Source organism: Rhinatrema bivittatum, chromosome 5 (genome assembly GCF_901001135.1).
Source record: "Rhinatrema bivittatum chromosome 5, aRhiBiv1.1, whole genome shotgun sequence".
NCBI classification, from domain to species: Eukaryota; Metazoa; Chordata; class Amphibia; order Gymnophiona; family Rhinatrematidae; genus Rhinatrema; species Rhinatrema bivittatum.
The window spans coordinates 151,799,901-151,814,130 of NC_042619.1; the positions used below are offsets into that span (position 1 = coordinate 151,799,901).

Here is a 14,230-nt window from a genome sequence, read left to right on the forward strand (position 1 = left end):
CTGCTCATATTAGACAAGTGATTAGAAACACATTTTTAAAAATCTGTATGTTGAAGAGTTTGAAACCCCTGTTAGAAGCCCCAGACTTTAGGCTAGTTGAGCAATCTTTGGTTCTGGCAAATTTAGATTATTGCAATTCCTTTTTGCTTGTCCTTCCTGATTCAACAACACACCAATTGCAGCTCTTACAAAATTCAACAGCCTGTTTACTATCTGGAAACAAAAGATTTTATCATATTATTCCAGTCCTTATGAAATTACATTGGCTGCCTATATCTTTAAAAATAGAGTATAAATTCTTATGTTCATTCATAAATTAATTAATCAATCAGGCAAACACCCCCATGGCTTGGTGCAGCCTTGAAAATGTATATCCCCTCACGAACAGTACGACCATAGAACAAAGGGTTGTTGGAAATTCCATCAATAAAAACAGTACATATAGGTGAGGTCAGAGATAGAACTTTCTCCATATGTGGTCCTATTCTATAGAATAATATGCCAAAATCACTGAGAGGAGAACTATCAACTCCTAAGTTCAAGAAAAATTTAAAGACCTGGCTATTCCAGAGACATTTTGAGAAAATAGCATCTCAGTCAGAGGTAGCGAATAGATGTGACTCTTGGGCATGATTGAACAGTTGATCTCGGAATGGCATTTTATGCCTGTATTATAAGTTTGTAAACCACATTGACATACTGTGATTTTGCGGTATATAAGAGATTGTAAATAAATAAATATTAACAACTATACACTATAGTGAGGATATATTTAAAGGTATTCTAGGCAGCTCAGTGTGTTCAAATCTTGGTATGATATTAGATATCCTCACTATTTTCGCTCATTATTTTTGTGATTAGAAGCCTGGTACTGGTATGATTATATCTTCTGGAATCTTTTAGGATAACATTCTAAAAACACATTTTAACAAGAATGATTCAATTCTTTTGAAAATTATTGTAGCTATAGTTTATCTAATTCTATGTATTTTGCACCATTGTTGACTATTTTCCTGTTTTCCAACTAAAAGGCCAATGCAATATAGTGTGCTCAGGCTAGCGCACTGGGTAACACTATTGGATGCATGTTTTGGACACCAAAATACCCCCAATACCATTGGGATTAGTGCATCCAAAACACATGTCCAATTGAGGACATAGTTAATAGTATTCATCACATGCAAATTCCATGTAGATGAGGCTATTAGCTATTATCCCATGATGCAAAACATTGCTGCGTGGCCAAGGCACTCATTTTAACATGGCAAATTTAACACCTACCCAGGAGCTGGCATTAAAACATGCCGTGCTCATGGGCTCACTGAAAAAAAAAACCCAAAAAAATCCTACTTTCTGTGATTCCTCCTACTAGTATCATCATAATACTAAGTAGAAGGAACTATAGAAAGCAGAATCATGCCACACTCTAGGCCTCAATTACCCAAATAAGGAGAACTTTATATCATATAACATACGTCATTTAAAACACACATTTATTTAAGAAAGACACCACTTGATATAAACCCACATATACAGTCACATATTTAAAAACATCACAAACATGAACGTCATATAGGCAGAGAAATATTTATAAATATGATATCATCATAAACATTATAACCTCCAAATAAATTGTGTTAAAGTGCTTCAGAGTGCCAGTTCTCGTAGCTTTCAACTTCACAGATTGTTTCCATTAAATTCTCATAATATTTGAGCTTCACAGTTCTTCTTCAATGATCGCTGCCATAATGAAATTCACTCAAATACTGCCCGTCACCACTCCCGATACTGATCCCGACGAAGATCTCCGTTTCACCTGACAAGCAGGCTTCTTCAGGGGAAACGTCTAATATCTCTGCAACAATCAGACATAACCATTTACCTCCTCCACATAAAACAAATAACCCCATATCGTTTAAACTATAAATCCTTACCATGTGAATCCAACCACGGGACACACAAAAATCGTTTATCCAAAACACGAATTTCTTCAAAATTCTTTAATTCATACTTGTGGAAAATTCATACTTGTGGAAAATTCATACTTGTGGAAAATTCTTTAATTCATACTTGTGGAAACCACCAAAGCTAAAATTGAGTTACTTAAGATTGAAATTGATGATGAATTGACCAAAATGTTTGAATGTGGTCCTAAAGATACAGTAGAAAATCAGTTGGGAGATTTACAGGTCCAATTAGACGATTTGAGGAAAGAGATTAAATTATTTAAGATCAATAAATTTAGACGCGATGAAAGGGATTACACGGGTGGCTATGTCTATCCGTGGATGAATGTGAATAGAAAGAAGGGCTTTAAGAAACGGGGGGACTTTTCATCTTCTGATGATTCAGGAGATGATAGTGGCCAAAATATAGTGAAAAACAAATTAGATTCTCGGCATGTTCATTTTAAGGACTTTGGTTCTGAGAATAGAGATGAACATTCTTCATCGTCTTTTTTAGGTGCCCGGACCCAAGGCAACAAAATTTAAAAACGTTTCGTACACCAAAAAATACAAGGACGCAGACGAATTACAATCTACGTCGTTGAGGGCAAATTTAGATGGATATGCGAGAGACACTGTTGTATATCACAACAATGGTTGTGAGGCTGTTGTGAATTTATCTTCGAAACAACTTTCTGCCTCTATGATTAATGTGTTGGATAAAGGGTTTTCTTTTGCGCCATTTGCTAGATATGATCCCTTTCAGACTCGTATTGAATTACAAAAATTTTTTCGTAGACTCCATATTAGGGAGTTTTTTGGACCAAGTGATTACACCCCTGATAGAAATGTTTTGTTTAAAACCTTCGGGATGGTCTCCACCAACACCTCCTAGTACTTTGATTCAAGCTTTTGTAACTTTGGTTTTGAATGATTTGGAATATTTGGATAAAACTAGGGAAATTCCACAATATAATTTGTCTAAGAATGAATGGTTAGCCTTAAAAGAATTACAGAAAGATAGTTCCATTAGAATTGTTTCAGCAGACAAGGGAGGAGGAATTGTGGTGCTAGATGAAGTGGATTATGACATTGAGGTGCTCAGACAGTTAGAAGATACTGAATATTATACAGCTTTAGATACCGATCCCACGTGTGACATTCACACGCGGATTAACAATATTTTACAGACAGCATTTAAGGAAAAGATTATTTCTAGCAAAGAGTTTAATTATCTTACAGTGGTTTGTCCATGTATTCCACATTTTTTTATTTTGCCAAAAATTCATAAGTCTCTTGAGTCCCCGCCGGGTCGACCTATAGTGTCCGGGATAGGTTCAATTTTTGAGCCACTGTCAAAATATCTAGATAAGATCTTACAACCTCGAGCACTTCTTATTCCTTCGTATATAAAGGATTCGATTCATTTTCTTAACCAATTAAAGTTACTGCCCAAGGTTGAATCAGATTGGCTTTTGGTTACAGCAGATATCACTGCCCTTTATACTAATGTTCCACAGTCCGCTGCCCTTGATATTATTAAAGATCTACTTGGGGCCATGGATTTTTCGGGGAAAAAATTACAATTTTTGTTGACTATAGCAGAAATTACATTATTCAATAGTTATTTCTCATATAAATCTCGATTTTTTCTGCAAATCAAAGGAATCCCTATGGGTTCACCTATTGCGCCCACTTTAGCATGTCTTTATGTGGCAGCATTTGAACAACGAGTAGTTTATTCGTCCAATTGGTATACACAGGTTCTTTGGTGGGGAAGGTATATAGATGACGTTTTTATGGTTTGGAGAGGGGAAGTTGAGGACCTTAAAAAATTTTTTCATGACATTAATTGTGGTGATCCAAATTTGAAATTCTCAGTGACTATGGATAAACATGTGGTTTCTTTTTTAGATATGAAGGTATTTCTACAGGATTTTCAGATAATGACTTCTGTATACAGAAAACCCACGGATAAAAACACACTTTTGCATTCTCGTAGCTTTCATCCGCTGCAGTTGAAAAATAATATACCTGTGGGACAGTTCCTCAGATACAGACGCCTATGTACCTCCACTAATGAATTTAAAATACAATCTGAAAAATTGAAGACCAGATTTAAGAACCGTGGTTATTCAAACTCTGTTTTAAAAAAAGCATACAAACGTGCTCTGTTTTCTAACAGGGAGAATTTGTTGATCAATTCGCAGAAGGAGCCTCTTTCCCGATTAGTGTGTACTATTCCTTATTCAACTAAGGCTGCCCAGATTAGAGACATTGTTAAAAAATATTGGCATGTATTATCTCCATTAAATATTTTTGTTGAGGAACCTATTTTTTCTTTGAAAAAACGGAAAAACTTATATGATAATTTAAAGCTTGGTGGGAGTTTGGATAGTGGAGTGGTTTCTGAATGGGGTCAATTTGCCTGTGGATCTTGTTCTGTTTGTGAACATGTGTTACCTTTGAAAGTGTTTCATCATCCGAATTTGTGTCAGCCTTATGTGATTCCAGAAAGGTTTACTTGTACTTCTAATGGCGTGATTTATGCAATCATCTGTCCATGTCAGCTCATTTATATTGGGCAAACTACCAGAGCTATTAAATTACGTATTGGGGAACATAGAAGCAGGATTAGGTTAGGTGTTGAGAATGCTCCATTAGTCAAACACTGGAGTGATAATAGTCATTCGATAGAAGAATTAAAATTCTTTATTATTAAAAAGATTAAATTGCAGTTTGGGGGTGATTTATCAGCTATTCTAAGACGGGTTGAACAACGTTATATTTTCAATTGGGGCACTGTGAGTCCACATGGACTCAATGGTCCAATTGAGTGGGGAGCTTTCATTAAATAATTGAAGGGTTGGAAGTTATTCTGGTTTTGTTGAAGTTTATTGTCGATCTTATTCAAGGGCTTTGGTGCAGATTTGTTGCCATAAGTTGATTGTGTGGTTTTCGCTGGTGTTTGTAGCATTGGAATAGGGTTGATGAGTGAGTGAATTCATTTAAGTTCCTTAATTGGTAATCGCGGTGGTTGAGGACTATATATAGAGTAGGCAGAGCATTGGGTGTGCAGTATGGAGATCCTTGCAGAAAGGAAGTGATGATGTCACTTCCACTTTTGAAGGTACGTGGTGGCAGCGTTTGCTCAGGTTGTATGCTGTCTTCCATTTCTTATATTTCTAAAGTTTTGATGATTGGAAATAACGTTTTTGGTTTGCAGTTTTGTGACCAGCTTGAAGAAATGATATGAAGTTTTGATGAAGTTAAAGTGAATTAAAGAATTTTGAAGAAATTCGTGTTTTGGATAAACGATTTTTGTGTGTCCCGTGGTTGGATTCACATGGTAAGGATTTATAGTTTAAACGATATGGGGTTATTTGTTTTATGTGGAGGAGGTAAATGGTTATGTCTGATTGTTGCAGAGATATTAGACGTTTCCCCTGAAGAAGCCTGCTTGTCAGGTGAAACGGAGATCTTCGTCGGGATCAGTATCGGGAGTGGTGACGGGCAGTATTTGAGTGAATTTCATTATGGCAGCGATCATTGAAGAAGAACTGTGAAGCTCAAATATTATGAGAATTTAATGGAAACAATCTGTGAAGTTGAAAGCTACGAGAACTGGCACTCTGAAGCACTTTAACACAATTTATTTGGAGGTTATAATGTTTATGATGATATCATATTTATAAATATTTCTCTGCCTATATGACGTTCATGTTTGTGATGTTTTTAAATATGTGACTGTATATGTGGGTTTATATCAAGTGGTGTCTTTCTTAAATAAATGTGTGTTTTAAATGACGTATGTTATATGATATAAGGTTCTCCTTATTTGGGTAATTGTGCATATTGGGGAACCAATTTTTGATTATTCTCCCTCAGTTATTGTACACTCTAGGCCTCAACAACAACAAAAAATATCCTGGTTTCTATGGTTCTGTGTCCATTCACAGTCACATGTCAGTGAAAAGTACCAATCTCATTTCAGAAAGACCAATTGGGAACAGCCCTGCAAGAGGTGGGGATGGAACTCTGGCCAGGCTAATGTGGGCGCACAGCCATGTCTTCTGGGTGCCTGATGCAGAGTGCTAGGGATGCACAAATTAACCATTGCGTGTCCCTTTTAGCCCAGCAGCTCATTTCCCTATTGAATTGAGCATCCAGAAGAGGTGGATGTCCATGCGTTCAAAAAACATGCACCCAATTTGGATGCACATTTTGTACGCGATGATATTGCATTGGCCTATAAGTATTTGATAGCAATTTTATACGTTTGCACTTTTATATTACTTTAAATTGAATGATCATTTAGTGAATCCAACAAGAAAGGGGAGAAGAGTCTTGTTCTTTACATTCTTCTTTTGGGTAGAGCAATATTGCTTTCTTCTATCTTGGAGAGAAAAATCTGCTAGATTGCACAAACTCATTTAACTTTAGATAACAGATGAAGATTAATTTTTAATAAAACACCATGTTGGGAATTTTTCAATGTGGGATAGGTTTCAAAAAGCTACTCACGCAAAAGACCATGTATGTGCACAAAAGAACACATGCATAACTAAACTATATTTTAAAACCGACTACTTCTGCATATAACACAAGAACCATGAGCAACTTTGCACATAGAAAAAAAGAATGGACCAGGGGCCAACATGTTTGCATATATGTTGCAAGTTCAAAACCTGTTAAAGTGACGCATGCCAGTCTTTTACCAGTGTATGTTTATTATTTCTACTCAATTTCAGGTGTAAGTGATCATAAACATCGTAAAAGTGAAAAGTGAGTAGGTGAGGGGTCTAGGTAAACTGTGGGGAGTGCAGTCTGAAGAACCAGAGGGGTCTGGATGATCTAGAGATAGACTGGGCAAACAGATTGTCGAATGGTTAAAACTGTATCTCTTATGCACAGTTTTCCTTGTTTTAAAAAATGTTATTATGTAACTTCATTTTCACCGTTCCATCGTTTCAATGTAAACCAATGTGATGTGTATACGAATGTCTGTATATAAAAATTTATAAATAAATAAATAGCAATATCCTTCATGTACACATGTTTTAAAATTGTGCTCACTTGCTAATAGAAAAGCCAGCAAGTCTTAAGGAAAATATACAAAAAATGTTTCCTTGTGTTACTGCTTAAAATTAGACTCTCACATACGCACGATAGGCATATTTTAAATAATGCTCACGCACTTGTGCGGACTGTATAAAATTCAGATGTATGTATGCTCACGCCCATATATGCACATATATGAGTACCCACTCACTTGTTTTAAGAGAAACTCAAGTTTTGCAGGGACATCTCTAGTAGGGATGTGAATCGTTTTTTGACGATTTAAAAAAATTGTCAGATATATTTTAAATCGTCAAAAATAGTTAGAGTCGCGATAATATAGAAATTCCCCCGATTTATTGTGAAAAATCGTAAATCGGGGGAGGGCGGGAAAACCGGCACACCAAAACAACCCTAAAACCCACCCTGACCCTTTAAAACAAATCCCCCACCCTCCCGAACCCCCCCAACATGTTTTAAATTATCTGGTGGTCCAGTGGGGTGGTCCCGGCGCGATCTCCCGCTCTTGGGCCATCGGCGCCATTTTGGCTGCCACTAATATAAATGGCACCAGTGGCCCGATAAAAAAAAACCCCACCTGACCCTTTAAAATTACGCCCTTAGCCTCCCCCACTCTCCTGACACCCCCCAAAAACTTTTTACACATACCTGGTGGTCCAGGGGGGCCGCGGGCAGCGATCTCCTGTTCCCACGCTATCAGCTGCACTAAAAAAAATGGTGCCGATGGCCCTTTGCCCTTACCATGTGACATGGCAAAGGTAGCGCGGCGCCATTTTGAATATTGGCAATACGGCCCGTGTGCAGGAGATCGCTCCCGGACCCCCGCTGGACCCCCAGGGACTTTTGGCCAGCTTGGGGGGGGGGCCTCCTGACCCCCACAAGACTTGCCAAAAGTCCAGCGGGGGTCTGGGAGCGACCTCCTGCACTCCGGCCGTATTGCCAGGACTCAAAATGGCGCTGGCACTACCTTTGCCCTCACTATGTCATAGGGGCCAACGGCGCCATTTTTTTTAGCACAGCTGATAGCGTGGGAATGGGAGATCGCTGCCCGCGGCCCCCCTGGACCACCAGGTATGTGTAAAAAGTTTTTGGTGGGGTCAGGAGAGTGGGGGAGGCTACGGGGTAATTTTAAAGGGTCGGGGTGGGGGTTTTTTTATCGGCGCGGGCCTCACTAAAAAAAATTAGTGATGTGAATTGGAATCGGAACCGATTCCAATTCACATCTCGTAACAATCAGATTTCCCCCCCCCCCCCCCAGCCGAACCCGATCGTTAAAACTATCGGGCACACGATTCACATCCCTAATCTCTAGTTCTAGAAAGAAACAATATCTCTACTTTGGAGAGATTCAAAACCAAACTTTAATAAGACATCCAGCATTGAACTTCTTTCAAATAGATTTTCAAATAATACATTGCAGAGACAATTGTACCCTTTATGGGAACCAAAAATTGAATATCATCTGTATAAATGAAAAAAGAAAGTCCAAGACCCGAAAAAGTATAGCATCAAACAAATAGTCTTAATATGTTCCAGTCTGGAATGAAAATACTAATCAACACTCTGGTCCCTCTTCACAGCATGTAAATCTTTTGACTTTTGCCAAAGACAAAACTTAAGGGTTTGTTATTTGGTGATGCTTTTAACTAGTTTTATGGGAGTTTTAATTTTATGTTTAGTTTTAGTTGTTCATCTTTTTTTATTTTACTTTATGTTTTTTATGTAATCTGCTTGCAATAATCTGTCAAACAGGCAGAATATAAGTATTTTTAAATTAAATAAATAAAAGCCCAAAGCATAATCAAGTCCAAACACTGATGATATTTCATCACTTTGCCTTCTTCAGGGGAATAGAGTAAACAGAAAAATGCATCTGAATATCTGGTGCATGAAGTTGAATCTGGCCAAACAGGTCTCAAAGATAGAGTGTGTTTAAGGTGTATCATGGAGAGACTACCTCTTTTTCAGTTTCATTTGGATGTTAATGTTCTAGTCCACTCTCTCTTTTTTTTGTCCAGTTACTAGAATATTAAACAAGTTGATACCCCAATGTTTATTTACCAATTCTATTGTCAGTATGAACAGTAGTGAATTAGGCATGTCTCATTGTTAATCTCTTTATTGAGTAGAATCATGCATACATGCATACAGAGACAAAGAATTCAATAATTAAAAATATAAAGTTGTCAGCAGTTCTTATTAGACTATAGATTTATATATTCAATTACTCATTTAGTGACACCTTGTTAACATTCAAAATCCTATCATTAGTCCCTTAGAACTGATTTCCATATGTTTCCAGTTATGGAAACATATGTCTCATTAATTTAGCTTCAGGGCTTTTTCTAATTAGACAACTTGGTGTAGTAGTTTCTGCAATCTTGCATTCATTTATTAAATTATTTGTCTATAGAAATTATGTAAATCTAGACACCATGCAACTGACAAGGAAAACCAGATATGGCAAGTTTTATTTCATTTTTATTTATTTATTACTTTTCCATAAAATACAAAACAATATTGAGCAATGATATTGCTTTAAAATCATTAAAATAAAGAGTATACAAAAACAATGGTGATGCATATGACCAGTAAACAATTGAATAAGCATCCAAATACTTTATGTTAATTCATAAAGTGTTTACTTTAAATAATTTATATGGGTATAATTTTTATATAATAGACTCATCCAAAGTAATTGTGCTATAGAGATCAAAAGTTGGAAAAATGCTGAATAGCAACAGTTATAAAAGCAAATCAGTCAGTCAATGAGAAAAAATGTCATTAGAACAGTATGAGAGGTCTCTATGTATCATAAGAGTGATTCTGAAAAGGATTTTAAATGGACCTTGTCCATTTCACAAAGCTAATACAGCTGGTTGGTACATGATTTTAATAAGAAGTTTAGTAGATGTGATCATATTTTCTAATCAATGAGCTATTAAGAATAGATTTGTGTTATTTGCATATATGAGTAATTTCAGCTAGGGATCTTTATGTTTATTGGAAAAATATTGGTGTCTTGATTTAAGCAGAATATTGTTTGAAACCATAGTTTATTTGGAAAAGGTAACTTTGAAACAGTGCTGATCTTTAACTGAATAACTTTGTACTTGCTGGTTTACTGAATATTGACCTGTATGTTACAATCAGGGTAATTTTTCAATTCAAATTAAGGTGTTATCATGCGTGTGTTACACCCATCAGTCGTAGATGGCCACGATCACTCATGCTCACCTCTTTCTTTGCTGCCTTGTCAATATTGGGGAGATCGGCGACCTCTGCCAGTGATTGCCAACCTGCCTGGCATTCCTGGGTCAATGTGGGCACTGCTAACCGCCATCTTGTCCCAGGAATCACATAGGTGCGCGCACACACAAGGGCCACTCTTGTATATGTCATGTCAGGAACCTCGGGGGTGTCCCCTCTTGATGACATCGTCTTCGCTCTGCAGTACTTAACTTGCCTGGCCCTGCCTATCGACGAGTTAGCAAGGAGTTCCCTCATTGCTGAATCCGCTCTTGTTTACGGACTTCCTGTTCCTGCATTCGGCATGAGACGCCTTGGGTACCCACTCCTCAAGGGCCCTTCTTCGTCTCTGGCTATCCACTTCTTGGAGGGCCTTTTTCCTTTGACTGTTGCCTGTCCCGCTCCTCTGGACCCTTCCTGGAACTACCCTACAGTGAGTACCTAACTCCATGGATCTACCTTACCTACTCTTGTGGGATCCTCTCCGGTGTACCCCGTTCCTCAGGCCACTACCACATTCTCTCTAGTAGGAGCTACTCCGGTGTACCCTGCACTGCAGGCCACTACCGCTTCATCTCCAGGACTCTCTCTGTGTTTCAGTGCCTCGGACCTCCACCTTATCATCTCTGTGGGGAATCCCTCGGTGTACCCTGTGTTGCAGGCCACTACCATACCATCACTACGGAGAGACTACCTGGGTATTTCGTGTGCTACAGGTCACTACCATTTCATCACTACTGAGAGACTTCCTCGGAATACCCTGCCTTGAGGGCCACTACCGGATCATCTTCTCTGAGGTATTCCCTATGGGTATACCCCTCTACTCTGACATCACCACTTCTCCTGCACTCTCGCTCCTCGGGCTGTGTTCTTCTACCTATTCAATAAAGCCTCTATTCCACAGTTGTCTCTGTCGTCTGCTGGGATCACGCCTCCCAACGGTGAGGCTCACAGGGCTCCTCCCTGTGGGTGGTGACACCTCTCACCTCGGCCCAGGGTCCACACACTAACAGACCATAACAGATTGCTAACTCCATGGACCCGACACAGGGCTTAGCCATCCAGGCCATCCCTGGCCTGGCCCAATGAATTTCAGAGCTACAAAAAGTATTAGAGACTTTGGCTAATGCCATCAACCAGTTAAGCGCCCAGCTGGATTCCACCTCGATGCCTGCCAAGCTAAGTTCCACTCCACAAGCAATGCCATTCTGGCCCACAGAACTTTTCCAACACCACCTTGCTTCACAGGTGATCCCCCTGTTATGTAGGGGCTTTTTAAATCACTGCAGCATGCACTTCTCCTTGCAACCTGCGTATTTCCCTGATGTAGTGTCTAAAACTACATACATCCTATCTCTCCTTGATGGGAAGGCTTTGGCCTGGGCGTCACCCCTTTGGGAGCGAATGGACCCAATCCTCAATGACTTGTTGGGTTACTTAGCCCTCTTTTGCTCCATATTTGATGACCCCACTCACAAGACCATCGCTGGATCCGCACTCCTGCACCTACAACAGGGTGCCAGACCTCTGACTGAATATGTCATTGAGTTCAGGACCCTTTCCTCAGAATTACACTGGGACCTGGGTTGCCTGCATGCTATATTCCTGGAGGGTCTAAGTTCACACATCAAAGAAGAATTAGCAGCACGTGAACTTCCAGAGACCTTGGACTCCCTGATCAATCTGGCCACTCGCATTGATTGTCGGCTGCATGAATGTTTGCACGAGACTAAGGGACCCAAGAAGATGCCATCCAGCACTTCTTGAACTCGCCCAACACCCATCGCTCAGACTGCTCCTAATCCCAGCACCGAAGAGGAAGAACTGATGCAATTGGGTCGCAGTCATCTATCCGCTAAAGAGAGACATCATCGGCAAAGATCAGGCCTGTCTATGTATTTCGGCCAGGCAGGCCATGCAGTTCCCTCCTGTCTGCTTTGTCCGGGTAACTCCCAGGCCTAGGATCCACTGGAAGACTCCTCCTAGGCCTAACCGCACCATATCTTCCGGTGACCTTACCAGTCTCCATAAACTCGGAAGCCCTCAAATTCCATACTCTAGCCCTGGTGGACTCTGGAGCCGGTGGGAACTTCATACTGAAACAACTCATGGAGCACCTACGAATCCCCACCATCCACACACCTAAGGCCCTGCTACTGTCTTCAATCTATGGCGAGCCATTACCAGGCGAAGTTGCCCTTTCAACCACACCAATCCAACTTTGCACAAGGTCATTGCACACAGAGACTATTTCCTTTTTGGTCTTAGATAAGGCCATATACCCTGTGGTGCTTGGGCTACCTTGGTTACAAATGCATAAGCTACACTTCGATTGGAGCACCTTACAATTGGCTCAATGGGGTAAATCCTGCCATGGAAAGTGTCTAGAGGTCGTGACTCCGATGCTGTGCCTGACCACTACCACTTCTCTTCCGGGCCTTCTAATACAGTACTCCTCGTTTCAAGACGTATTCTCAAAAAAGGCTGCATATACCTTGCCACCTCATCGCTCATTTGATTGTGCAATCAACTTGCTACCCAACACCGAACCACACAGAGTAAGGCTGTACCCACTATCTCTGATGGAAACGAAAACAATGTCTGAATATATTCAAGAGAACTTGGCAAAAGGCTTCATCCAGCCTTCTAAGTCTCCTGCCAGAGCCAGATTCTTTTTTGTGGGTAAGAAGCAGGGGCAGATTGGCCTATCGGGGAATCGGACATCCCCCGGTAGGCCGATCGTTCCAGCCACATGGTCTGCCATGCACGATCGTGACGGAGCCGCGCTCGGCAGACCACGTGATGTGTCCTGGGCCGCCCTATGCGGCAAATCACCGGGCCGGTCTTCCTCGGGAATCCGCCACTGGTAAGAAGGATGGTTCCCTTCGCCCATGCATAGATTAACGTGGCTTAAATGAGATCACCCAGAAGGACCGATACCCATTGCCACTGATCTCTGAACTTTTTGATAGGCTCCAAGGAGCCAAAATATTCTAAATTAGACCTCCGAGGAGCATATAACCTGGTTAGGATACGCCGGGGCGACGAATGGGAAAATCACATTTAACACCCGTGACGTACATTTTGAATATTTAATAATGCCATTTGGCCTCTGCAATGCCCCAACAGTATTTCAAAATATGATGAACGAAATCTTCAGGGCATGCTTTACAGCTGTGTAGTAGTAAACCTGGATGGCATCCTGGTTTTCTCTCAAGACCTTCAGAGCCACCAACTGGACGTCGCCAACATCTGTTACGCCCGTTGGTCGCAGACGGCTGCGACCACTCATGCTCACCTCTTTTATTTGCTGCCTTGTCAATATTGGGGAGAACGGTGACCTCTGCCAGAAATTACCGACCTGCTCTGGAATTTGTTGCCAGAGGATGTGGTTAGTGCAGTTAGTGTAGCTGGGTTCAAAAAAGGTTTGGATAAGATCTTCGAGGAGAAGTCCATTAACGGCTATTAATCAAGTTTACTTAGGGAATAGCCACTGCTATTATTTGCATCAGCAGCATGGGATGTTCTTAGTGTTTGGATAATTGCCAGGTTCTTGTGGCCTGGTTTGGCCTCTATTGGAAACAGGATGCTGGGCTTGATGGATCCTTGGTCTGACCCAGCATGGCAATTTCTTATGTTCTTATGCCTGGCATTACCGGATCAGCATGGGCACTGCTGATAGCCATTTTGCCCCAGGAATCACATAGGCGAGCTCATGCAAGGGCCACTCTTGTACTTGTCATGGCGGGAACCTTAGGGGCGTCCCCTCCTGATGTGGGATCTGTATTGGCACCTGTGGTTTTCAATATATTTATAAATGATCTAGAAAAGAATACGAAGTGTGAGGTAATCAGATTTGCATAAAATACAAAAATAATTCAGAGTAGTTAAATCACAAGCAGATTGTAATAAGTTGAAGGAGGACCTTGTGAGACTGGAAAATAGGGCATCCAAAT

At 40.4% G+C, this 14,230-nt stretch overlaps 1 long non-coding RNA gene across 1 annotated transcript; it reads left to right on the forward strand.

The window, feature by feature from the left end:
* Positions 1–5,028: 5,028 nt before the first annotated feature.
* Positions 5,029–5,744, forward strand: LOC115091525. Its single transcript, XR_003856748.1, has 3 exons — positions 5,029–5,076; positions 5,173–5,295; positions 5,375–5,744. It is a non-coding gene; the product is annotated as an uncharacterized LOC115091525 (long non-coding RNA).
* The last annotated feature ends 8,486 nt before the right edge of the window (positions 5,745–14,230 follow it).